At 42.3% G+C, this 27,136-nt stretch overlaps 1 protein-coding gene across 1 annotated transcript in view; it reads left to right on the top strand.

Moving 5' to 3' along the window:
* The first annotated feature begins 4,721 nt into the window (after positions 1–4,721).
* Positions 4,722–27,136, top strand: part of SNX10 (sorting nexin 10) — an 84,108-nt gene continuing 61,693 nt past the window's right edge. The window contains exon 1 of the mRNA XM_004459944.4: positions 4,722–4,973. The gene's annotated coding sequence lies outside the window, so the exon portion shown is untranslated. The remainder of the gene's footprint in view (positions 4,974–27,136) is intronic.

Genomic DNA, 27,136 nt, shown 5'->3' with positions numbered 1-27,136 from the left:
TGTGTTATGCTTACCTGGAATGTGGGGGGTTCATGTTAAAAGCTTACCTGGAATGTGGGGGATATTTGTTAATTCAAGCTCACCTGGAGGATATAACCTATCTGATACTCAGATAAAACTCTTGAAGAAACTAACAAAAAGCCCTTTTGCATAAAAGCACCATTCGACTTCCCACTCTTACATCCTCTGTATAAAAGGGACTGAAAAATTCCATTCAGGGCTTGGTTTTTATTAGGACAAGAGTCGGCTGAGTCTGCCCAGTTGAAATAAATCTTCCTTCTCAGAATTCTCACCTCCTGGCCTTTAATACTGCGTATACCCGACTTCTCTCTGCTACAACAAGATCACAGAATACTTGTCCTGTGTGTGGCATATTTCACTCAACATGATGTCTTCAAGGTTCCTCCATGTCGTCTGATTCTTCTACCAGCTCCAATCTGCTGTTGAACCTCTCTAGGAATTTAAAATTTTCTCTTACTGAGGTCTTCAGCTCTATTTGGTTCCTTTTCACAATTTTCTTTTTCCTACTGATATTCTCTTTGTGGTCATCTATTGTTTTCCTGATTTCCTTTAGTTCTCTGTACATGTTTCCTTTAGCTCTTTGAGCATTTTTAGGACCATTTTTTTTAATCATCTTTTTAAAAAAATTTTTTATTTCTCTCCCCTTCCCCCGACCCCAGTTGTCTGTTCTCTGTGTCTATTTGCTGTGTGTTCTTCTTTGTCCGCTTCTGTTGTTGTCAGCGGCATGGGAATCTGTGTTTCTTTTTGTTGCATCATCTTGCTGTGTCAGCTCTCCATGTGTATGGCACCATTCCTGGACAGGCTGAACTTGTCTTTCGCGCTGGGCGGCTCTCCTTACAGGGTGCGCTCCTTGCACGTGGGGCTCCCCTACGTGGGGGACACCCCTACATGGCAGGGCACTCCTTGCGTGCATCAGCACTGTGCATGGACCAGCTCCACACAGGTCAAGGAGGCCCGGGATTTGAACCATGGGCCTCCCATGTGGTAAATGGATGCCTTAACCACTGGGCCAAGTCTGCTTCCCTTAGGACCATTTTTAAAGTTTTTGTTGGCTAAGTCTTAAGTCTGATTCTCCTCATTGATAGTTTCTAATGCTTTATTTATATATATTTATTATTTATTTATTTATTTATTTATTTCCCTTTCCCCACCCCCCCACAGTTGTCTGCTCTCTGTGTCCATTTGCTGTGTGTTCTTCTGTGTCTGCTTGTATTCTTGTCAGTGGCACTGGGAATCTGTGTCTCTTTTTGTTGCGTCATCTTGCTGTGTCAGCTCTCTGTGTGTGCGACACCATTCTTGGGCAGGCTGCACTTTTTTCGCACTGGGCAGCTCTCCTTATGGGACGCACTCTTTCCCATGAGGCTCCCCTATGCAGCGACACCCCTGTGTGGCACAGCACTCCTTGCATGCATCAGCACTGCGTGTAGGCTGGCTCACCACATGGGTCAGGAGACCCTGGGTTTGAACCCTGGACCTCCCATGTGGTAGGTGAACACTCTATCAGTTGAGCCAAATCCTCTTCCCTCTAATGCTTTAATCTTCTCCTTTGCCTGGGCCATCACTTTATGTTTCTTTGTATGTTTTGTAGCCTTTTGTTGAAACCTGGATATTTTGATATTTTAATGGGTTATTGCTGTAATTTAGTCTCTGAGACATCTGTTCCTTAAACTTATATCCAGTTAGGTTAGGTCAGAGCTTTCCTTGAATGCCAGGAGCTAACAAACAAACACACAAACAAAAAAAGAAGGAAATAAAGACATCTTTTCCTGTCCTGCAGATTGACCTGTTTGAGTGCTCTCCTTCAGTGCTTCCTATACAATGAATTTAGGGAATTGCTCCAGGTCAAAGCACAGGTTCCTCCCTGATCCTTTCTGCTCTTGCCTCTGTTTTAGGCATAAATGGTCCTTGGAATTCCCTAATTTACCAGGTGGTTCTCCTCTGGGAAACAGTTCCCTTACCATCTCAGGCACCGTACCCAGCAATCTTCTGCTCCAGGTGGCATAACTTGATTGCTCTCCCACAGCCTTCTGTCGGAGAGCTGGGTGAGCTGCTTTCTACATGCAGGATAAATTCTGAGAGAGAATTTCTGTCAGAAATTCTGAGTCCTTCAGGCCACAACCAGACAATTGGGCCAGGGATAGATGCTCCCAGCCTTACTCTGTTCCTCTGGAATGGGGATCAGGGATCAGCACTGGGAGCATGGGGTGGCTCTGTGCTGAGTTGGTAAAGGTGAGGAGGTGCACCTGGAGTGCCATGAGATCCTACTGCCTTTTTCTTGATTCAGTGCTGGCTCTGTTACTGCAGTCCTTCAATTGGCTTTTTTTGGAAGCTTTGAGAAAGATGTTTCTGCCAGTTCTTGCTGGTTGTGCAAAGCTTCTGTGGGGGAACAGAGCCCTGAAACATCTCGCTCAGCCATCTTGACCAGGGTGTGGTCATCTCTTCCTTAATTTTAAGTTTGGTTTACTAATCCTGTTATTCTATTTATATATCTAGCAAATTTTAATAAGGGAGCATATAATTAATGTTTGATTCCATTAATAAACTTAAAATGATCGCCTTTAAATATTTAAACTTTATTCATGAAGTTAACCTTGTTAAGCTCTTTGTCTGATTAACAAGTAACTAAAAATCTAATGAGTTAAACCTGTGAATGTGGCAAATCTTAAATTCTTCAGAGTATCTTGATACTTAGTGCTATGGTTAAGCTAATGTGTCAACTTGGCCAGCTGATGGTGCCCAGTTGTTCTGTCAAACAAGCACTGGGTTAATTGTAATACAAGGACATTTCTTGGATATTAATCATCAGTGAGTTGATTGCATAGATGACTGGTTACATTTACAATTAATTAAGGAGATTGCAATGAGTCAGCAATGAGTGACTTCTCATCCAATCAGTTGAAGACCTTAAAAGGAGAAGTGATTTCAGCATTCAGGGAGAGAATTTCCATCTCTACTTCAGATAGCCAATGTTTCCTGGGGAACACATCAGGACCTTCACCTGAGTTCCTGGCTTGTAGCCCGCCTTGCGGAATTTGGACTTGTGCATCCTCAGCGTTGCATGAGACAATTTTATAAAATCTCATACTCTTTACAGATATTTTCTGTCAGTTCTGTTTCCCTGGAGAACCTTGACTAATACCTTTAGTCAGACAGTAACTTTAAAATTATTCCTATACAGCTATCAATTAAATTAAATTACACTTTTAAAATTTGAAGCACCAAGCAATAAGCCAAATTCTTGTAAGCATTACATATCCATAAAATGCCATTCTGCCCAGTTCCTTAATGCAAAATATTAGTATTACGGGCTTGAATCTCTTAAAATTTTCCATACTTAATTCTCAGTCTTTCCAGGGTTGAATTGCTCACCCACTAAGAATTATGACATTTCTTTTTAAAAGCAAGTTTTAGGCAGACCAGGATTTCTTAACCGCCAGAGTGACCCGACCAGGATGGAGAACAAGTTTTTTACCAGACCCACTGATGGTATAACAAAAATACTAATCCTAAAAATACAATGGTGACCATTTACATAACTCAATTCCCTGGATCCAGGGGTCATATTACCCAACTCTTAGATCAGAAACACCACCCAACTGCTACACTGCTTGATTGGGTTAAAATAATCTATTCATTCTTCATTCTACTATGAAGTTTTTCATATTCTTCCTTTCTGTTAGGGCCATAATTCTAACCGGGATTTAAATGACTCCTATAGACTCTCCATGGGTTTGTAGGGTGCCCTCTCCACAGTTGTTAGGTTGTGCTTTTGACCATAATAAGTTGAATAAGATTTTAATTTTGCAGACTCTTTTAGGCTCTCAGACGTGCTGCGTTTTATTTTCCAGTCGGTGCTTTCCTTTATGGAGCATAGGGACAAGAATTTGTGTTTTATGACCCATACAATTTTAGGAAATTCAATACCAATGATTCAGGATTCAGCAATGCAAATTCAGTATCCAAAATGTTAAGATATTAAACATTTAGAAGTTTTGTCATGCAAAGTCAATTTAGCTGTGGAGTATAGACATGTATTTCTTTAGGTGCGCCTTGGAGTGACCCCCCCAATGATAATAGCTGCAGACTGTGTGTAATGGGATAATTCATGCTTGAAATATGAAGTATTAGGTTACATTTATTACTCGGTGTCACATAGTCACACATTAGCGTTTAAATGACTTCAACCAAATCACTGAGATTTTCCGGGCAGAGTGGCCCAGACCCAACCCAAGGAGCGATTTGGAAAATGGTTTGCTGACTCAGGTCTCTTGCAGACCTCATTTATTTTCCCCCAAAAATTTTATTATGAAAAATCTCAAATATATAGACAAGTTGAAAGAATTTTACAGTATTTACACACACTCATATATGCCCAACACCTGTCTGTACCATTAACATTCTATACGTATCCCACGATCTATCTACTTATCTGTCTCTACACCCATCAGTCCCTCCTGTAACGAACAGGGGTAGCGAACTCAAAGTCCTTTCAAGTGTTAATACCAAAGGGTGCCGTTTGCACACCTTCAGCCTCAGCGTCTAGCAACTGCGAGTGTGTGTGTGAGTGAGGGCGCATTTCCACCCTCATGTGATTTAGCGGCCCTACGGGGCTGAGCCCGGGCTCCAAAGTGCGGCGGCGCCCGGGTCGACTGCACCTGCGCGGAGCCAAAGGGCGTGGCGCGGCCGGCGGGGACCGCAGTGGGCTGGGCGGTGCGGTGGCCGCAGGGGCGGCGGGAGCGGGAGACCCGGCGGCCACACCGGCAGCCACACGCGGACGCCGGGCGCCGAGCGCAGGCGCGGGGCCGCTCACGTGCGCGGGGAGCGCGGGACTGCGCTCGGGTGCGCTGCTGGTCGCTCGCCGCCGCCGCGCCTTTGAGTCAGCAAACTCCACTGCCCGCCCGCGCGCCTGCCCGCCTTCCCTGCCTTGCCCTGCCGGGTGTGAGAAGCCGCCAGTAAGTGCGGGGAGACCTGGCAGGGAGGCCTCCCCTGTGCCGCCTGGGGTGGGGGGACCGCGGCCAGGGACGAGCCGGCACCCCTTTCCTTTGCAGAGGTGCGGGGCCCTTTCCGCCGCACCCAGGTGCCGGCTCCCCTGCCGGCTCCGAAGAGGTTTGGGTCCTCTGAGATTGGGGCCGAGGGGCGGCCTCCTGTCCAGGCACGGTGTGCGGGGCGGGGGTGGGGGGTGGGGCTTGTCGGTTCGTTTGCGGGGGAAGGAACGTTTGGTTCATGGGTTCATCTGCTAAAAAAGACACCTGGGAGACAAGGTGGGGTAGAGATGGAGTCCTGGATTCTAGGAAAGGGGCTGTGGCACCTTGCACCAAACCGGGTTTGAATCGGTATTTTTAATTCTTGAAAGGGTAGTTCTGAGCTTAGAAATCGGGACGGGTGGGCCTTTATTTTCTGGGGGAGGCGGGGGTTGGATTGTGAGACTGAGGGAAAAGGCCCAGGGAGAAGATCTATATTGACTGCTGAAGCAACAGCCTTGTTTTCCAGTTCTGGATGCAGCATACTTCCTAAAATTACACGGATTGTTGGGGGGAATAGTAATGTAGAGCAACATATGCTGCTTGAGGGGAAGAGCTTCTCCTTCCGCCAGACCTGCTTCCATGTAAGAATAATGGAATTAGAAATGTAGAGCAGAAAGGAGGCTTTCACGTGATCTCCGTCAAACCTGTCATTTTACCGGGCAGCTAAGCCCCAGGAGATTAGTGTCGCCCAGGGCTGTCTTCCAGGAGGGAGCAGAAGCCGTCTGGAACCTGGGGGGCTTCTGACCCCACTCTAGAGTTGTGGGGAGGGGAAGGGCTTTTGGAGTGCAGAGACTTTCACTCCTTTGGGCGTGGACTGATAACCCATTCCTAAGGCAGGTATACACTTGTCTTTTTCTTTTTAAGGAGCTGTCCACTTTGAGATGTACTAATAGGGCTTTTCTAAATAAACATACAAAAAAATATGTTTAGAAGTAAATATGTGAAGATATGCAATAACGATTAGCATTGACTTGAAGTTAACCGATCATCCTGTTTCATTCTCACTTGGGGTTACCAATTCGGTGGTGAGGAAATAGGTGTTGAAAGAGAGGAGCTTCTCAGTTTGTTGCAGCTCCTTGTGAGGAGCTCCTCTTGACTTGTGAGCTGCTGCTGTTCCCACCACCGGACTGTGATAAACACTTCCTCTTGTTTTGTTTATGGGAAGGTCCCTTTAAGCTTGTTGTCCCAAAAATAAAAATAAACATCTTCATTCCTTTTCAAATAAAAAAGACTAAGTGTATGCCCTGTCCCTGCAATTCTTGACCTGTAGCACTCTTCATATCTTTTCTCAGCCTTAGGCTCTCCACCATCATTTAAAAAGATTCACTCTGCTGGTTTAGCTGTTGGGGGAAGTGGCTTCTGTTTCCTCTTTTGGTGTTGGGACTGTGACTTAACCACTTGTGAAGGGCGTCACCTTGCAGCCATCGTGGTCTTTCATTTCAAGGAGCTGAAAGAAACTTTTCTTAGTGACTTGACGAGTACGAATTAGCCCTGATGTTCTCAAGTCTTGTTCAAACAAGAGTTCACACAAGAGTGGTGGTTACAGCTTCTGGTTTCAGACCCATCTGAGTTGAAATCTTGACACAGTCGTTTGCTAGCAGAGGCACTACCCACAGGACATTTAACCTCTCTTGAGTTATCTTTTATTAAAAAAATAAAAAGGGTCATGATATTCCTTACCTGCTAGGGTTGTTAATACAAAAGTTGACATTTTTTGAGCCTTTACTATGTGCCAGGTATTGTGAAAAGAATTTCTATGTGGAAGCATCATTAATCCTCACAACAGATTCATGAAGCAGGCTCTATTGTCCTCCATTTACTTCGGGAGGGGGGAGGAATTAAGACTTTGAGATATTTATGACTTCACTAAACGACTCAGCTCACAATTTTAACCATCTGGCAAATATGTCCCAGAGTTCTCGAATAGCTAATAATTATTATTTTGGGTTTTGTGTGTGCCAGGCCCTGTTTTACATACTCTGTAAGAGCACAGAATTCAGTGCTCTTAGCCACTCCTCCGTGAATGTATGTGAAGGGCTTGGCCAGGCTCCATCAAGGGCAACTTTCTTTTTTTTTTTTTTTTAAAAGATTTATTTTTTTATTTATTTAATTCCCCTCCCCTCCCCCGGTTGTCTGTTTTCTGTGTCTTTTTGCTGCGTCTTGTTTCTTTGTCCGCTTCTGTTGTCCTCAGCGGCACGGGAAGTGTGGCGGCGCCATTCCTCGGCAGGCTGCTCCCTCCTTCGCGCTGGGCGGCTCTCCCTATGGGTGCACTCCTTGCGCGTAGGGCTCCCTACGCGGGGGACACCCCTGTGTAGCACAGCACTCCTCGCACGCATCAGCACTGCGCATGGGCCAGCTCCACACGGGTCAAGGAGGCCCGGGGCTTGAACCTCGGACCTCCCATGTGGTAGACGGACGTCCTAACCACTGGGCCAAAGTCCGTTTCCCAGGGGCAACTTTCATTGGTACTTTGATTTCCCCCTAATAGCCACTTCTTCTCCCTAGTTTCTGCAGAGGAGATAGCTTCTAGTTCTGAAAATGATTCATCTTCACTTAAAGTTTCGTTTCTCTTGTGTCCGCTATCATTTTCCCCCTTACACTTTTATTTTGTAATAATTTCAAACTTACGGGACAATTGCAAAAATAATACAAAAGCCATACAAAGAACGCCAGTGACCTCTCTCGTCTTTAAGCCTTGTGATAGGCCTTGATGATCTTGACCTTGGAGATACATAGATGGACTTGAAGGGGGTCAGTAGACTCCCCCTTAAATGTATGGTTTAATATTCATGCACAAAAGTACCTTATTCTGGGGAGAGAATTCAAAGTTTTCTTTAGATTTTAAAGAGTCACCCATGTTGTAAGAAAGGTTAATAATGACTTTTCTATTCCAGTAATCTTTTTTTTTTTTTTCTATTCCAGTAATCTTATTTTCACAAATGAATCATCCAAGGTCAGCAGGAAGGTTACTACACAGCTACGTAGCGGTAGAAAGGGGCTCAAAACTCAGTTCTCCTGGTCCAGCTTCATAGTATTTCCATTACAGCCCAGTATTTCCCTTTGGAATAAGTGGTGTCAGCTGAATAGATTAAGAAATGCCAAAGGACTTGCTCAACTCTCTCACTGCCCTGTGTGGTGTGTAAAAGATCAGCAGAGCTTCCTGGAAGTGCCTATCAAAATACAACATCCTTGGCATGTTATCTTGTGAGTTGAACCACTTTACTATGATTTAGGGTAGAAATCTTTAGCTCTGAAAGACAGAAGGTGGAAAGATAAAAAGTGTTTGGGGAGAAGAAGAGAAAAGATTCAGAACATGTATTGGTAGAGGCACAAAGAGGGCATTCAGACCTCTTGGAATTAATTATAGTGTTGAAAAGTTTTTGCTGAGGGATTGGTAACTTCAAGCAAAAGTTCATGAAGTCTGAGGTGTGAATTAGTGTGTGAATTACTGGGAAGTAAGGCCATCTCCTGGCCAAAGGTTGACGCTTCAGTGACAAAACCAGACTAATAGGTCTTGGGAGTTTTGTTTAGACCAGGTCTTTAAATGATTTAAATTTTGTAAACTGATAATAACATTTACCTGGAAAAATAAATTTGTAGTAATAGGCAAACCATTTTTGAAAAAGAATACTGAGGAGAGTCTTGTTAAACCACATATCAAAATATATCACCTGGGATCAGGAATAAGAAGTCCAGAAATGGTTCTCTTATGAAGATAGGAATTTAGTGTATGATAAAATTGCCTGCAATAAAGTCTGTTGGGACAATTGGCTGCCCACCTAGAAAAAAGTTAGATCCCTGTCTCATACAATTCACAAAAGTAAATTCAACATAGATTAAAGATTTAATGTCAAAATGAAAACTATAGATATTAAATATGTGTGTATATATAATGGTTTTTTTGTTTTTTTTTAAGAAGGTACTGGGATTGAACCTGGGACCTCGTACATGGAAAGCAAGCACTCAACCACTAGAGCTACATCTTCTCCTGGGTTTTTTATTTTAAACTTTTTATTTAGAAATAACATCAAATTTACAGGAAAGTTACAAGAATAATGCAGAAACTATCTGTGGAACTCCAGCATACCCTCACCCATTTGTACAGATTTATCAACTATTACTTTGCCATATTTGTTTTTCCTTCCTTCTTTTCTTTCCTTTTATCTGTCTGTCTACCTATCTGTCTGTCTGTCTATCTATGGTGGTTTTTAATAATAACCTTGGGGTAGGGAAGACCTCTCCAAGTTTAATAAAACCTAGAAACCATAAAGGAATATATCGATAAATCTAACTTCATGAAACATTACACTTCTATAAGGAAAAAGGCTCCATAAACAGCTAAAAGGTAGATGCTAAAGGAGTAAAAGCAAATTGTTAACATATATAACAGGCATGACTCTTAATAGAAAAAAAAGAAAATATGTATTAAAATATGTGTATAAAAATGCTTACCCTCATTAATAATCAAATAAATGTGGATTAAAAACAACCATGAAGCCATTTGTTCTTAGGCTGACAATATCCAGTAAGATGGTGGGAAAATAGATTCTTTCCATATACGTTGGAGGGAATGTGAATTGGTATAACCAAAAGGCAGTTTGGCAGCATTTATAATATTAAAAAATTTACATACTTTGTGATTCATCCATTCTACTTCTAAGTCTCTATCTTTAGGAAATGCTTGGCCTGTGTGAACAAAGAAAGAAGTTTCTATAAATGAGCTGGTATGGAAAAAGTCCATTATAAAGTAATGAAAGCAGAATAGTGGGTACTGTGTGATTTCATTTTTCGAGCAAATAATGTCTGGAAAGCTGTGTCACTACCTGTAAACAACCGTTACATCTGTGGAGTGGGATGAGAAAGGGGATGGTCATATGCAGGATTTCATCTACTATATTCCTATTTTGTTTAACTTCTGAATTTTCAAATGATTTTAAAATTACAAAAAAAACAGAAAATTATAAATGTTCTATTAAAAAATGAGAATGGAGTACTGAGAAAAAAGTCAAACAAAAAATAATACATACTCCTGTGATGAAATATTGTGGACAAATACCTTTGTGTCCATAGGGCTCTCCTGTCTGAGCCTCTGAGCTTGACTGCTTGGTCACCCCTTAGGTGGAGGGCCTGGGCCTCTGAGCTGCAGGGGAACACTCCGAAGGTTTACCCCAGCCTCCACTCCTAAGGTCAGGAGTTGTACATAAAAGAAAATTGCTTAATTCAGAAGGATATTTGTCCTGGATTACTCAGTTTTTAGCATTAAACAAAACAAAACAGCATTCATCTCTTAATTTAGACTTGTTTCCTGGATAGAGCAAGACTTTTTTTTTTTAAATATACTTTAAAATTTTTTTCAAAAAGATACTTAGATTACATAAACGTTACATAAAAAATATAGGGGATTCCCATATGCCCCACTTTCTACCCCTCCCACCTTTCCCCACATTAACAACCTCCTTCATTAGTATGGTACATTTGTTACAATTGATGAACACATTTTGAAGCATTGCCAGGGTGCATGGATTATAGTTTACATTGTAGTTTACACACTGTCCCGCACAATTTATTAAGTTATGAGAGTATATATAATGGCCTGTATCTGTCATTGCATTGTCATTCAGAACAATACCCAAGTCCTGAAATTGCCCCCATATTACACCTGTTTTTCCCTCTCCCTCTCCTCAGAACTTCCTATGGCCACAGCCTCCACATCAGTGATAAAAGTTCTTCCATTGCTAGAATCATAATAAGTCTATAGTAGATTATCAGTAAGTGTACAGTAGACTTACTAGTAATCCTGAGGATTCTGGGATGGTGACGCCCACTCTGCCTCTAATTGAGAGGGGACTTAGATGCCATGGGGCAGATGGATGGGACTATCTTGCTTGCAGATGCAGACTCTCTCTGTTCCTTGGGATGGTCATTGTCCATCATCATCTCCTTGTTAGTTCTCCTGGGTGAATCCGATGAACTGGAGAGTAGTGTTGGAACTCTGTTGACATTCAGGGCTCAGCTGGCACATGGACAGCCCAAAGATTCAAGTCTCTTGGACATATACCTATCAACTCTAGTACTAACTATAGGTTCAAATAGAAGGGGCAGCAGAGCCATATTGGACACAACTCAGTCCACCTCTGTCACACTGGGGAGCATACATTCTCAAGTAGTGCCCGCTGGCAGGGTACCAAACTCCTGCACTGTCTGCCCTGCCTATAGTGCCTGAATGTCTCCAGAGCCCTCAGGAGCCCCGTTATTTGAGGCAATATTTATTTTGGTAGTTAATGAGAACCTGTTGAAATGTGCATAAGCATAACCTCTGGAATGACCTCCCAACTCATTTTGAAGTCTCTTAGCCATTTAAACTCATTTTTCTTTATCCTTTTCCCCTTTTGGTCAGGTCCTTTTCTAATTGCCTTGCTAGTTGGTGCTTGGTAGTAATCCCTCAGTGTCAGGGAGATAGAGCAAGACTCCTAGTTCTGTTGTGCGTTTATTGATATTTTCTCAGCAAACTCCCACACACCCCATTGAATGTCCAGCCTAGGCTTGCTGGCTTTGATAGACTAGATCTCATATTATTTTCCTGTGTAATTGAAAACACATGCATTCTCTTGTGCTCAAAAACTCCAGCTCCTTAGTGGTGGAACTTGTAATAATCTGTGTATGCGTCATGTCTCTAGTGAGAGAAAATGTCCCTGATCCTCCTCCCACTCCCCAGGTGGCCTGGGTACCCTTAGGAAGACAAGAAAGGGAAATTTTAGCTTACAAACTTGAAGTCTTGAGTCCCTTTCTGACTTAAACTGGAAATTCCTAATTTAATTCCTCATCAGGGACCTCTGGATTCTTGGGGTTGGAAGAACAGAGAAGGCAGTGAGGGGAATAAAAGGGGGAACCAAAGGGCAGGAACAGACTTTGCCTAAGACCAGTCCTGTGTCCAAGGTATGTGATAACAGTTTCTGATTTGTTTCCAGGAACACTTTAGATATGTTTGACATGATGGCATGTTTTAGGTTAGAGATGAGGACTGATGTCTTTTCAGTACTCACTGTATCCCACACGTTGCCTGGGCACTTTGATTTACATTATTCCAGTTAATCCTGTGAAATAAGAATTATTATAGCCAAATCCTACTATTCAGAAATATTTCATGACTTGAACAAATGGAGGTGTCAAGGTTTGAACCCATTGCTGCCCCCATGCTTATCCCAACCCCACCTCCCGTCCCTCCGATCAATGCCCCATCTTAAGGTTCTCAGCACTGTGTTTGCTTTTAGGGCCAATGTGTTATTCTCTCAGCTGAAACTGCTAAGGGATAATTTAACAAGCAATGCTGGGTACAATTGTTAGATACCGGATGCTGTGGTTCCCACTTCTGATCCTCAGATATATTCCATGTAGATTGTAAAAGGCTCCAGTTTTGGGATTGGGTTACCATAAATTTTTTTTCACTGACATCATGGACAATGAGATCTCTGTCCTCGTTTGTTTATAAAAATGAAGAGATAGTTGTAAAACTTCAGAGCGTTTGAGATCAGTGGTAAGAAGCTTCTTTCCTTCTCACTTTTTCCAGCCTCTTTTCTCATTTTCCATCTCAGGTGTGCATTTTCCTTCTTTGCACCTCTTTATGCTTCCGTGATTCTACTAATGGCTCCCGCAGCATTTGGCTCATGTTTCCTGGGAATCAGAGAAAACACGGAAAGACACGACTCTAGCTGTATGGGCCTAGAACATTCTGTGCCTGTCATCAGTATGGGGCACTTGCCCTGACGTGGTCCTGCGAGCCACTTCCTTTGCACACAGGACATAGACCCTACCCGGCCCCACACCAGCAGTGTCACTGGGAGCTGTCGCTTCTGCAGCCCCGAGAAGAACCCACGTTAGCCACGTGTATCTCTGTAGATGGCCTCCATCTGTCTGCAGCCAGCCTCTTCTTTCACACTCCTTGCACAGTCCCTCCCCCACTTTTTTATTAAAGAAATTGTGAGTTTGCAGAAAAATCATGTATAAAATACAGGGTTCCCATATACCACCCTATTATTGACACCTTGCTCTGGTGTGGTACATTTGTTACAATTGTTGAAAGCACGTTTTTATAATTGTATTAACTATAGTCAGTGGCTTAATTTAGGGTTCACTGTGTTGTGCAGTTCCATGAATTTTTAAAAAATATTTTATTCTAGTAACATATATACAACCTAAAATTTCCCCTTTTAACCACATTCAAATATATAATTCAGTGCTATTAATTACACTCACAATGTTGTGCTACCATCACCACCATCCATTGCCAAAGCTTTTCCATTATCTCAAATAGAAAGTCTGTAATTTAAGCCTTATAACCCTGTTCCCTACATTTACCCTATCCCCTGGTAACCTATTCCAGAATCTGACTCTATGAATTTACTTATTCAAATTATTTCATATCAATGAGATCATACAATATTTATCCTTTTGTATCTGGCTTATTTCACTCAACAGGATGTCTTCAGGTTTCATCCATTTTTGTTGCATGTATCAAAACTTAATTCCTTTTTAGGGCTGAATAATATTCCATTGGGTGTATATACCACATTTTGTTTATTCATCAGTTGATAGACATTGGGGTTACTATGAACATTGGTTAAAAATCTGTTTGAGCCCCTGCTTTCAGTTCTTTGGAGTATATGCATAGAAATGGGAGTGCTGGGTCATATGGTAATTCTATACTTAATTTTCTGAAGAACTGCCAAACTTTTCCACAATGGCTGCACCATTTTACATTCCCATCAATAATGGACAAGTGTTGTTATTTCTCCACCTCCTCTCCAACACTTGTAATTTTCCATTTTTAAAATAATAGCCAGTGTAGTGGGTATGAAATTATATCTCATTGTGGTTTCGATTTGCATTTCCTGAATGGCTAATGATGTTGAGCATCTTTTCATATGCTTCTTGGCCATTTGTATATCTTCTTTCGAGAAATTTCTATTCAAGTCTTTTGCCTATTTTTAAATTGGGTTGTTTGTCTTTTCATTGTTGAGTTGAAAGAGTCATTTATATGTTCTGGATATGTGGTTTCCAAATATTTTCTCCCATTGTGTAGCCTGACACTTTCTTTTTTTTTAGATTTATTTTTTAAATTTATTTCTCTTCCCTTCTGACTGCACTGCCCCCACAGTTGTCTGCTTTCTGTGGCCATTCGCTATGTGTTCTTCTGTGTCCGCTTCTATTCTTGTCAGTGGTACCGGGAATCTGTATCTCTTGTGTCATCTTTTTTTTTTTTAATTTTATTTACTTCTCTCCCCTTCCCCCCAGTTGTCTTCTCTCTGTGTCCATTCGCTGTGTGTTCTTCTGTGACCACTTCCATCCTTATCAGGAGGCACTGGGAATCTGTGTTTCTTTTTTTTGTTTGTTTGCGTCATCTTGTGTCAGCTCTCCATGTGTGCGGCACCATTCTTGGGCAGGCTGCACTTTCTTTCATGCTGGGTGGCTCTCCTTATGGGGCGCACTCCTTGCACTTGGGACTCCTCTATGAGGGGGACACCCCTGTGTGGCACGGCACTCCTTGCGCGCATCAGTACTGTGCATGGGCCAGCTCCACACGGGTCAAGGAGGCCCAGGGTTTGAACCGCGGACCTCCCATGTGGTAGGCCAGCACTCTATCCATTGAGCCAGTTCTGTTTCCCTCATTTTACTTTCATGATAATGTCCTCTTTGCACAAAAGTTTTAATTTAGATGAGGTCCTATTCATCTGTTTTTTCTTTTGTAGCTTGTGCTTTGGGTACAAGTCTAAGAAACTGTTGCCTAACACGAGGTCCTAAAGATGCTTCCTTACATTTTCTTCTAAGAGTTTTATAGTTCTGACTCTTATGTTTTAGGTGTAGGGTCCATTTTGAGTTGATTTTTTGTATATATTGTAGTAGGGTTGCACCTTCATTCTTTTGCAAAGGGAGATCCAATTTCCCCAGCATCATTTGTTGGAGAGAATATTCTTTTCCAGGTGAGTGGTCCTTGCCCCCTTGTTAAAAAGCAGTTGACCATAAATATGAGGGTTGAGTTCTGAACTTTCCAATCAGTTTCATTGGTCTGTATGTCTGTCCTCATGCCAGCACCATGCTGTTTTGATTACTGTAGCTTTGTGTGGGGCCCCTTACCCTTCCACATAAATCTAAAGATTGGCTTTTCCATTTCTGTAAAGAAGGTTGTTGGAATTTTGATTGATATTATGTTGAATCTGTAAATTACTTTGGGTGGAATTGACATCTTAACAATATTTAGTTTTTTCATCCATGAATATTTATTTAGGCACCCTTTAATTTCTTTTAGCAATTTTTTAAAAAGATTTATTTATTTATTTAAAAAATTTCTCTCCCCTTACCCCCTGCCACAGTTGTCTGCTCTCTGTCCATTCACTGTGTGTTCTTCTGTGTCCGCTTGCATTCTTGTCATGTAGCACTGGGAAAATGTGTCACTTTTTTGTGGCATCATCTTGCTACATCAGCTCTCCCTGTGTGTGGTGCCACTCCTTGGTGGCTGTACTTTTTTCACGCAGGGTGACTCTCCTTGTGGGGTGCACTCCTTGCTGTTGGGGCACCATTGTGTGGGGGACACCCCTGCATGGCACAGCACTCCTTGTGCACAGCAGCACTGTTTGTGGGCCAGCTCACCACATGGGTCAGGAGGCCCTTGTACTGAACCTGGACCCTCCATATGGTAGGTGGACGCTCTATCAGTTGAGCCACAACTGCTTTCCTTTTAGCAATGTTTTGTACTTTCTGAGTACAAGTACTTTACATCCTTGCTTAGATTTATTCCTAGATTTTATTCTTTTAGTTGCTATTGTAAATGGACTTTCTTTTCTTGATATTTTCATTCAGTTGTTCATTACTAGTGTATAGAAACACTACTTATTTTTGGGTGTTAATCTTGGACTCCAAACTTTGCTCACTTTACTTATTAGCTCTGGGAGCTTTGTTATAGATTTTACAGGATTTTCTATGTACAGGATCATGTCATCTGCAAATGGAAGAAGTTTTTCATCTTCCTTTTCAATTTGGATGCCTTTTATTTCTTTTTCTTGCCCAATTGCTCTCATTAAAACGTCCAGTACAATGTCGAGTAGTAGTGGTGACAGCAGGCATCCTTGTCTTGTTCCTGATCTTAGAGAGAAGACTTTCAGTCTTTCACCATTAAATATGTTGTTAACCGTGGCTTTTTCATATATGCTGTTTATTATGTTGAGGAAATTTCCTTCTATTCCAAGCTTTGTAAGTGTTTTTAATAAGAAGAGGTGCTGGATTTTGTCAAGTACCTTTTCTGTGTCAATTGAGAATATCATCCATTTTTTCCCCCTTCATTCTGTTAATGTGGTATATTATATTAATTTATTTTCTTATGTTCTTTTAATGAGCTGTTGGGTTCAGCTTGCTAGTATTTTGTAGATTTTTTGCATCTATATTCATATGGGATATTGGTCTGTAAATTTCTTTTCTTGTGGTATCTTTATCAGGCCTTGGAGTGAGGGTAATGGTGGCCTTGTAGAATGAGTTAGGGAGTGTTCCCTCCTCTTCAAGTTTTTGGAAGAGTTTGAGCCAGATTGGCATTGCTTCTTCCTGGAATGTTTGATAAAATTCCCCTGTGAAGCCATCTGGTCCTGGGCTGTACTTTGTTGGGAGGTTTTTGATGACTGATTCAGTCTCTTTACTAGTTTTTGGTTTGTTGAGTTGTTTGAGTCAGTGTAGGTGGTTTGAGTGTTTCTAGGGATTTGTCCATTCCATCCAGGCTATCTAATTGTTGGCATTCAGTTGTTTATAGTATCCTTGTATAGTCTTGATTTCCTTGGGTCAGTTAATTACTTGTGTCCTCTCTTTTTATTTCTCTCTTTATCAGTCTAGCCAAAGGTTTGTCAATTTTATTGATTTTTTCAAAGAACCAACGTTTTGTTGTTGTTGAATCCCTCTATTGCTTTTTGTGTTCTGTCATTTATCTCCACTCTAATTTTTGTTATTCCTTTCCTTCTGCTCACTTTGGGTTTAATTAGCTCTTCTTTTTCTAGTTCATCCAGTTTTGAGGTTAGGTCTTTTTTTTTTTTAAAGATTTATTTAATTTCCCCCCCTCCCCTGGTTGTCTGTTCTTGGTGTCTATTTGCTGCGTCTTGTTTCTTTGTCCGCTTCTGTTGTCATCAGCGGCACGGGAAGTGTGGGCGGCACCATTCCTGGGCAGGCTGCTCCCTCTTTTTAGGCTGGGCGGCTTTCCTCACGGGCGCAAGGGGCTCCCCCACGCGGGGGACACCCCTGCGTGGCAGGCACTCCTTGCGCGCATCAGCGCTGCGCATGGGCCAGCTCCACACGGGTCAAGGAGGCCCGGGGTTTGAACTGCGGACCTCCCATATGGTAGACGGACGCCCTAACCACTGGGCCAAAGTCCGTTTCCCTTGAGGTTAGGTCTTTAATTCGACATGCTTCTTTTTTAATGTATGCATTTCAAGCTAGAAATTTCCCTCTCAGCACTGCTATGGCTGTATCCCATAAGTTTTAGTACGTTGTGTTTTCATTTTCATTTTCTTCAAGATATTTCCTAATTTCTCTTGTGATTTCCTTTTTTTACTCATAGATTCTGATTTTTTTGGTCTTGTACTTGGTATTGGTACATAGATGATTTTATAGTACGGCCAAGTTTGAGAACCACTGAGTGGGGATATAGAAACCAGTAAAACCCAATACATCAGCATCTATCCTCAAGAAGCTATAAATCCATCCTCTATCACTTACTAGGGGTGCACCCTTGAGCAGGACAGAGAATACCTATTTTCCAATGCTGATGTGAAAGTTAAATGGGATAAATTATGTGCAGATACTTACCAGGGGGCCTAGCTGAGGGCAGGTGCTCAAAAAATGTTATTTGAATTTGGCAAATTATTAATCTAGCCCAGTGGTGCTCTATCTTTAGTGTGCAATGAAATCACCTGAAGGGCTTGTTAAACCATAGACTACTGGGTTCTACCTCCAGAATTTCTGATTCAGTATTTCTAGGGTGGGTTTGAAATTTGCATTTCTAACAATTTCCCAAGTGATACTGTTGCTGTTGATCCCAGGATCACATTTTAGAACCACTGGCCTTGACTATAAACTCCTGAGCACAGGGACAATCTGCCTGTTTTCTAAAGCATGCTTAATGCTTAGTACAGTTTCCAGCACAGACTACATGTACAGTGATTTTTTTTCGGAGAGTGAACCACTGTGTGCCTCAGAATAACAGATCAAACAATTTGTTTTGTTCATTACTGTATTCCCAGCACCCAGAACATGACATGGCACACAGCAGTGCTCACAAACAAGTTATTAAATGAAGATGTCATCATTAAATGAGGTCATGTATAAGGAAAAAAAAAAGTCTCATAAATGTTAGCTACAATTATTGCTATTCTTTAAGGGGGGTAATAATAATTGCTGCAGAATTGTAGCTCTTGCAACAGACCAGGGGCACTCTGAGAGCAGAAATCCTATCTTCTGGCTCAGGCAAAACTTTATACCTAATGGAAGAGGCTGTTTGAAAATGGTTAACTAATAATAGCTAATCTTTGCTGCGATGATCCATGTGACTTGTCAAACTCAGTCCTCTCAACAAGCTATTAAATGGCCATTATTAGCTCTACTTTGCAGATGAAGGAGACTGAGGCACAAAGAGATTAAGTCAATTGCCAAAAATCATGAACTGCAGAACTAGAACTCTAAGCCGTGCAGCCCTTTGCTAACTATGCCTGGCAAAGGTTACAGAGTTCCACGGACAAGCAGATTTAATGCCCTTTACCCCATAGGCCCAGCAAAGTTTGCGAATGAGAATGATCTTGAAGGCAGAAATCAGTGGGTCAAAGGCCAGCAGAAAGTCACTATAGGATTCAAGATCAGAGGTCACGAGTAGGTTATAGGCAGAATGAAGGGGCGTTACTAAAGATAGTCTGACCCAGCCTTCTCAATCACATCTCAGTTGGTGGGGGTATAAAATGACAGTGGCAAAAAAAAGGCAGAAAGACCTAAGAATACAGGAGCCTCCTAGGGGTGGCCCTGATGGATGAGGGAAATTGAGCATGCACAGCATCCGGGTTCCTGAGCCCATGCCTGATGTCGTCGAGGCAGAAGGAGTGGCTCAGCCCTCAAGCATGGGGATGGGACTTCTAGGGGCATCTGGATGGCCCTCTCAGAGCTGGAAGTAAAGCTTGGGATCCTTGCTATTAGTAACAGAGTTAAACCTGGATACCGAGCCTGTCGAAGGGCTCAAGAGGCTGGGTCCTCATGCTTAATGGGCAGTAATGTTCTCTCTTCCTGTCCCTCAGCCCTGATCCCCAGTGCTCCCAACCCTTATTTCCTTTTTGATCCCTTTTTTGTTTATGAGTACATTAATTTCCACTTATTTGTGAATTTTCCATTTCTCCCTCTGTATTGATTTCTAACTTCATTCCATTAAGATCAGAGAAGATAAATGGTATCATTTCAATATCTTTTACTTTATTGAAACTTATTTTGCTACCTAAGATAAATATCCTGGAGAATGGTCCACATGCACTTGAGAAGAATGTATATTCTGTTGTTGGGTGAAGTGTCCTATAAATGTCTAATTCATTTAGAATATCATCAAGTCTTGCATTTCCTGACTAATATTCTGTCTAGATATTCTATCCATTATTGAAAGTGGCTTTCAATAATTATTACTATTAATGTAGAACTGTCAATTTCTTCAGTCAAATCTGTCAGTATTTGCTTTATATATTTTGGGGCTCCGCTATTAGGAGCATATATATTTATAATTGTTACATCTTGTTGAACTGATCTCTTTATCAGTGTATAAGATGGTTTTTGTCCCTTGTTTTTTACTTAAAGTCTATTTTATCTGACATTAGTGTTGCTACCCCAGCTTTCTTTTGGTTACTACTTGCATGATATATTTTCTCCCATCCTTTCACTTTCAAACTACTTATGTCTTTGAATTTAAGGTGAGTCTCTTGTAGACAGTACATATGTGAGTGAAGTTTTTTGTGACTCCCACAGAAGATCATGTTCTTAAACTAATCCATTCCTGTCATTGTGAGACCCTTGGATTGCAATAGATTCAGTCAAAGTACCTTTTGATTAGATAACTTTTAATTAGATAGCTTTAGGGCCTTGGATTGGAATACTTCAGTGAGATTGGACCCAGCGTGGGTCTTTGCCGTCTTGCTGGAGTCTCTCATATAAATTGAGAACTGAAAGCAGAAACACTCAGAGAAAGATGGCTGCCACTTTGACCCTACCATGTGAGAAAGGACTCCATGAGCACCAGCAGTTGCAGAAAAAAGAATTTCCAAGAGGCTGAGAGAGGTCCTGGAGGCTGAAGGCTGTGTGTGCTCTAAATTAGCAGAGCACAGAGGCATGGAAAGAGGCCCCAGAGAGGCTAGGCCCACAGAGCAGCTCAAAGCTAAAGAGACTAGCCCTGCCATGTGCTCGATCACCCACAGCTGAGCTCAGGGAGAAAGTAGCCTAGAGAATAAGTCAGAGACCCAGCTAAGAGACAATATTTTGCCTTGTCACAAGGCAGGAGTCCAGGATCTGCCAGCATCTCTGATAATACCTTGGATCGGACATTTTCACAACCTCAGAACTGTAAGATTTACCCAAATAAATTCCTATTATAAAATCCAACTCATTTTCTGGTACTTTGCATTGGCAGCTTTTGGCAAACTAAAACAACATAGTTGGGTCATTTTTTTTTTTTTAATATTTATTTCTCCCCCATTCCCCCCATTGTTTGTGCTCACAGTCTGCTCTCTCTGTTTGTTGTGTGCTCTCTTTGTCTGCCCATCTTCTTTTAAAAGGCACCAGGAACTGAACTTGGGACCTCCCATGTAGGAGGGAGGCACCCAGTAATTTGAGCCACATCTGCTTCCTGCTTGTTGTGTCTCCTCATTGTGACATTTCACCATGCCAGCCCTTCACGTCAGCTCGCTGTCTTGTTTATCTTCTTTAGGAGGCACCAGGAACTGAATCTGGGACCTCCCATTTGGGAAGCAGGTGCCCGATTGCTTGAGCCATATCTCCCTGGGGCATGCTTTTTTATGCATTCTGCCAATCTCTGTCTTTTTACTGGAGTTTAATCCATTTACATTTAAAGTCCCCTCTTGATAACTCAGGATTTTCTTCTGCTAGTCTTTGTAAGTCTTACACCTTTTTGTCCTCCATTTCTTCCATTAATGAGTACTTTCAAATTTATTTATCTTTAATAAATCAATTTTATTCGTACATATTAATAAAGCATACAGTTCATCCAAAGTGTATCATCAATGGTATTTGGTATAATCATATAGTTGTATATTGTACCATATTGAGTCCCTTCTCATTTCTATTTCTATTTTTCACATATTTTCCTTTTGGTTACCATAGGATTAAAATTTAAAATCCTAAATATATAACAATTATATTTGATACCAATTTGACTTCATTAGCATATGAATACACTGTTCCTATACCCCTCCATCCCCCCACTTTTTTTGTACTTGTTACAAATTGTATCTTTGTATGTTGTATATCTGAAATCATAGATTTATCATTACTTTTTATGCATTTGCATTTTAAACTTGTAGGGAGTAAGAAGCAGTACAATAAGATATACTGGCATTTATAATTACACAAATGGTTACCTTAACCAGAGGTATTTATTCTGTATGCTACTTTGAACCACTGCCTGGTATCTTTTGCTTTCAGTCCTTTTAGCACTGCTTGTAGGGCAGGTCTAGTGGTGATGAGCTCCCTCAGCTTTTATCTCTTCCTCATTTTTGAAAGGAAGTCTCACCAGATATAAAATTTTTCATTGAGAATTGTTTTCTTCCAGCACTTTAAGTATATCAATCCACTGCCCTCTTGCCTCCATGGTTTCTGATGAGAAATTGGCACTTAATCTAATTGGGACTCCCTTGTATATAGCATGTTGTTTTTCTCTTGCAGCTTTCAGAACTCTCTCATTGTCTTTGGCATTATACAGTTTGATCAGTATGTGACAGGGCATACTTTTCTTCAAATTTATCCTATTTGGTGTTCTCTGGGTTTCGTAGATGTGCAAATTCACATTTTTTGCTAAGTTTTCTGTCATTATTTCTTTAAATATTCCTTCTGTCCCTTTCTCCCTATCTTTTCCTTCTGGGACTCCCATAATGCAAATATTCTTCTTCTTCATGGTGTCCCAGAGGTCTCTAGGTTATTTTCACTTCTTATAGTTCTCTCTTTTTTCTCCTCAGCTGACTCATTTCCATTGTCTTGTTTTTTGAATTTGCTGGTTCTTTCTTTGCCTTGACTGGTGCTCTCCCTCAGAGTCCAGCAGTTCTATTGGCAAGGTCAGCTCTAGGTGAATGCAAAGTGCAGGGTCCTCTTTATCTTTTTTAGGCCTGTGACATGTGTTGGGCTTGTGCTTTCTGGTGGCCAGAGGAGTTTCCCTGTTACAGGAATTTGCATGCCCCCCTCTACTTCCCAGGAGACAGACCATTTCCCTCTCCTGGGTATTCTGCTTTGTCCTGAGTATGGTGAGGAGCTGTGTAAGACAGCAGCTTCCCACTGAACTGATAGGGATATGTCAGGCCAAAAAACGCCTCAGACAAGTCCAGCTTGGCGAGTAATGAGCATTTATTTAGGGTGTTTACATGGGGTCCTCATCCTGGACGGTGAGAGGAGAGACTGTTTTCCGAGCTTGATTGTCTGTGCTTATTGCAAAATGAGGGAGGTTTTTTATAATGCATGTCTTTGTGAAGATGGGGGAGGCCTGTGAGGGGCAGCAGGACTTCTAAAGAATGCAGGGTTACAAGATTTACTGATCAGTCACCAGTTTACAGCCAGTTCCTGAGGCTTGCCTTTTAACTAGTTAGGAATGGAATGTTGCTGGGTCTGGAGGGGAAAAGAACTGGAAGGGTTTGGTGAGAAAATGCAAAGTCACATTCTACACACTTAAGCAGGTAAACTTTTGTCCCAGGCCATCTGCCTCAATTGTTTCTTATATTGCTTTTGCTGTCTCAATCTGCTTTTGTGTGGAGGCAAATTCTGGGAGAGGGGGCACACTGGAGATGAGTTTTTCAAGTCAGTGTTTCCCAGTTGGAACAAGGCTGAGGACTCACAAAGGGAGAACCTGTTTGTTCCAAAGTACCCTGGGGAAAAATGGAGAATGGCAAGGGTATAAGGAGCCTCACTTTCTTGACCTCCCCAGCTAACACAGCCCTTCACCTGTCACCTGCAAGTCTGAGGAAGCATACAGTCTTTAAGTCTCTTCTGCCACCTTTGTCCAGGGTGGACTGGAACATGGGCCAGGCCCGAAGGGATCCAAAAGAGCCGATCAAAAGCAGTGATTGGAGATTGGCCTGTGCCTTCCCCCTTGCCCCTGCATTTTGGGGAAGTGCATTTTTATGTCCTTTTCTGGCACCAGCAAGCTACATCAGGGGCTGAACCCCACTGCTGCCTGCCATGAGAGAATAAGCACTGGTATCTGCCACATGGAGAGGGCAATTGAATGGTATTTACCAGCCTCTTCTTCCCACTCTTCCCTGGATGCCGTACAGTGTTCTCCTGGACTCCACAGTTTTGAAATAGTTGATTCAGACAGTTCCTGTCTGTTAAATAGTTGTTCCAGTGGAACAACTGATTCCTGGAGCATCCTACTCCACCATCTTCCCACAATTCTCCTCTAGCTCATAAGCATAGTATAACTCGGTGTGGCCTGGCTATTTGCTAAGCACATCCTGGGACCCTCGTATGATCTCCTACTTGTATCTGTGCTCTTATCCTTCATTTTTACCAGCACATCTTCTTTTCCACAGGGTAGTGGCTCCCGTGACCACTTTTGCTGCGTACTCACAAAGGCTGGGCTTGGAGCTCGAATATAGCACCCTTACCCCATCAAGCCCTATTTTGCCATCTCTAGGTAGAATCTATTTCTGGCAGTTTTAGTTTGTGTGTATGTGTGTAGAGAAAGAGAGAGAGAGAAAGAGAGAGAGAGAGAAAGAGAGAGAGATTATGAAGAAGAGAAAATGAACGAGAAAGAGAATATCAACCTTCAAAGAAGCAAAGAAGGAAGTCACAGGTAACCCTTAGTTCTGATCTGGATTCTCCGGGGAGTTAGGAATGCATTAGCTTCAGCTCTGTCAGTGGCAGGGCATAGGACTATGAAAGGTTTTATTGCTCTTCTTTGAAGATTTAAAATATTCTTGCTAATTCATCCATTTGTGCTTTAGCTGTTGCTGGTTATAAGGAAGAGAGACTTCCTAAAGTTAGCTTCAACAGAGGGAGGCTTATTGTGAGGATACCACAAACAATTTCAAAAACAACTGTACTTGGAAGTGGGAAGTCAGAATCCAGTTGCCCTTTCTCTCATCTCTCAAGGACTGCAAGGTCTCTAGTTCTTCTTTGTGCCTGGTTGCTAGGATTTCTTTACTTGCACATGGCTGAAAATGCCTGGTCTGGTCCTAACTCGTGATTTCCCATTCAAGTGTGCATCGTCCTCTGACACTGTTTCTCTGGACTCCCCCTCCTCCCGCTCCACTTTTTTTCCTCTGTGACGCCAAACTCCAGCTTTCTGCTCCTTCTCTGGCTACTTCCTCTTGGTTTCCTCACCTGCTCATCTTTCTCTGACTTCTCCAATTGGAAGCTCCTCAGGGCCTGTCCTGGGTCATCTTCCTTTTCCGTACTCTCTCCCTAGATGTGTGGCTTTAAAACTTTGTTTTTAATGCACAAGAATCATCTGGGAAGCTTGTTAAAGCAAATCTGGGGCCCTCACTCCCTCGATATTCTAATTTAGTGGTCCAGAGTGAGACCTGGAAATCTATATTTTAATTTGCCAGCCCATCCAGATGTAGAGACAACACTGGACAAACTGCTTTTATTCATTCCCATGACTTGAGATATTGATGATCCACCAACTCCTCCATGGGCTCTGAAACTTGAGCTTCTTCGGCGTCTTGGTCATTCCTCTTGTGCTCCCCACTCTTGGCCCCACACACTTCCTCCTCCAGCCTTCCCTATCTGAGTAAATGTTTACTCCCATCCACTCATTTGTTCAAGCAGAAACCTAGGAGCCAATTCTCATTCTCACGCCCACATCCAAGCATCACAAACTCTGGGTGGATTCTTCCTGTGGTTTCATCCATTTCTCTCTCCCACAATTCATTCCCCTTAGTTCAGGTCACTATCATGCACGTCTTTATTCAATTGTGATTTAGTTTATCTCATTCCATTTTGCCTCCCTACAATCCAATGTCCCAAAAGAATCTTTTCCGGAACATAAATTGGAACCTGTCCCTCCCTGATTTGCTCTGCTCATGAGTGGTTTGGGTCTGTGACTGGAGGCAGGGCCAGGCTGTGGGGTGGATAGGATCAGGGTGGGATCACACCACACAAGCTTGACCTTCTTGGTCAGTGAGTGAGCTACGAGTGCAGCCAGTTTCAAAGAAGTGGGGGAGGCATACCATAATTGTCAGTTGCTGCTCGTTTAACTCCTAGTTCACCATCTTTCACTGGAACAGCTTGGGTGCTGTGTTAGACCTATGAAATGAAATGCACTAGCTGTTCGTTAATTCTTTGGCTTTAAATAGCTCCCTGTTGTGTTTAGATGTTAAATAGTAAAATCAGACTATGTTGAATTACTTTGGGGACAGAAAGACACATTCTCTTTTTAGCTCAGGTGTCATCTGGGGGCTTCCTGTCCCTTGGAGAACTAATTAACCTTGGTGAGAACCCACAACCCATGACCCTTGGAAATCCAAAGTCCTGCCCAGATTTTGTGCTAATTCCCCGGGGTGGAGTTCTCGGGGAGACTATGGGCTCTTCCTTCCTGGTTGATTGTTTTACCTGGGTGTCAACTCTGATCCAAACTCCTTTGCTCACTGATGGAGCCATTGGCCCCACCCGTGTTTTGTTAGCTTGTAGAGTTTACAGAGTTAGTGGAGAAGTCACAGGTGGGGCTCCTGCCCTCCAGCGGTCTCCCAGGTTCACCTCTCACCCCCACTCCATCCTTCCTGCCCTGAACTCCAGATTCCTGCCCCTCTATAACAATCGATACTTCCCACTTCCTGTCTTAAATTTACAAACCCAGACCAATCAAAGTGCAGAGCAGAAGGAAGGATTTTTTTGCAGGGAACCCACACTCCTTATACGTTAGATATACAAATAGGCAAGAGAGTCACAGGGTCACGCCTGGGTTTGTGGGTAGCTAGTGCATGTGGCCATGGCCCTGGATTCTGGTTTCAGAGCCTTTTTACCCATTTGTCTAGGAGTGATCAGATCCTGGGAAACTGGGCTCCTTCTGCCCAAATGCATGAGAATCCCACACTGGAAAGTCATTTTTAATGATTTACAATGAGGAGCAGACTGGATGCTAGCTTTTTCTAGCTCACTTCCAACTGGGAAACCTAAAAACTGTGACCTCTGTTTTGAGAACTTTGCCAAACTGAGCCTTGTAGACAGACTTTGAGTTACCGTCAGTACTTCCAGCAAAGAGAGTCTACAGAATATAGCTTTGGCATTTCCCCTGCTTTTTAACAGCCTTTCTGAACTACTTATCTTAGCCTTCAGGGATCAAGGCTAGGATTGAACAACATGGGCAAATGATCTGACCGTCGAATGTGCGTTTCCTGTGAGTGGGCCGTGTTTCGGAGCATAGAGCTTTAAAGTATTCTGCCCCTGTGAATCTTACCTGACAAAACAGGTACTTGAAGAGAAAATTTATTTTAAAGAAACAAGTGCCAGTGATCATGTGGAAGGGATCTCCCCCTTTTTAACCTCAGGGTTTGGAAATGTCAAAACACACAGTGGACAGTGACCATTGCTGCCCTAGTGGCCTTCCTGTTCGCTCATTTGATCTTTGAAGCAAATCCATGAAGTAGGTATTAATTACCCCCTTTTTTATAGATGTGGAAACTGAGGCCCAGAAAGGTTAAAAATTCCCTTGTCATAGGGCAGAATAAAAATTCACTGCCATGCTGCCTGGTTTTTAACAACTGCACTGCTTTCCTGTCCATTGTGCCCTTCTTAATCGTTTCCGGGGGACAATCCTTCCTGTAAAGTGAACTCTTCTTCTTGCTTGTTTCTCAAATTACTTGACTGGACTGATG

Source organism: Dasypus novemcinctus, chromosome 5, assembly GCF_030445035.2.
Source record: "Dasypus novemcinctus isolate mDasNov1 chromosome 5, mDasNov1.1.hap2, whole genome shotgun sequence".
In the NCBI taxonomy this organism is placed as follows: Eukaryota; Metazoa; Chordata; class Mammalia; order Cingulata; family Dasypodidae; genus Dasypus; species Dasypus novemcinctus.
The sequence above is the reverse complement of the archived record's forward strand: the minus strand, read 5'-3'. Positions and strand labels throughout refer to the sequence as shown.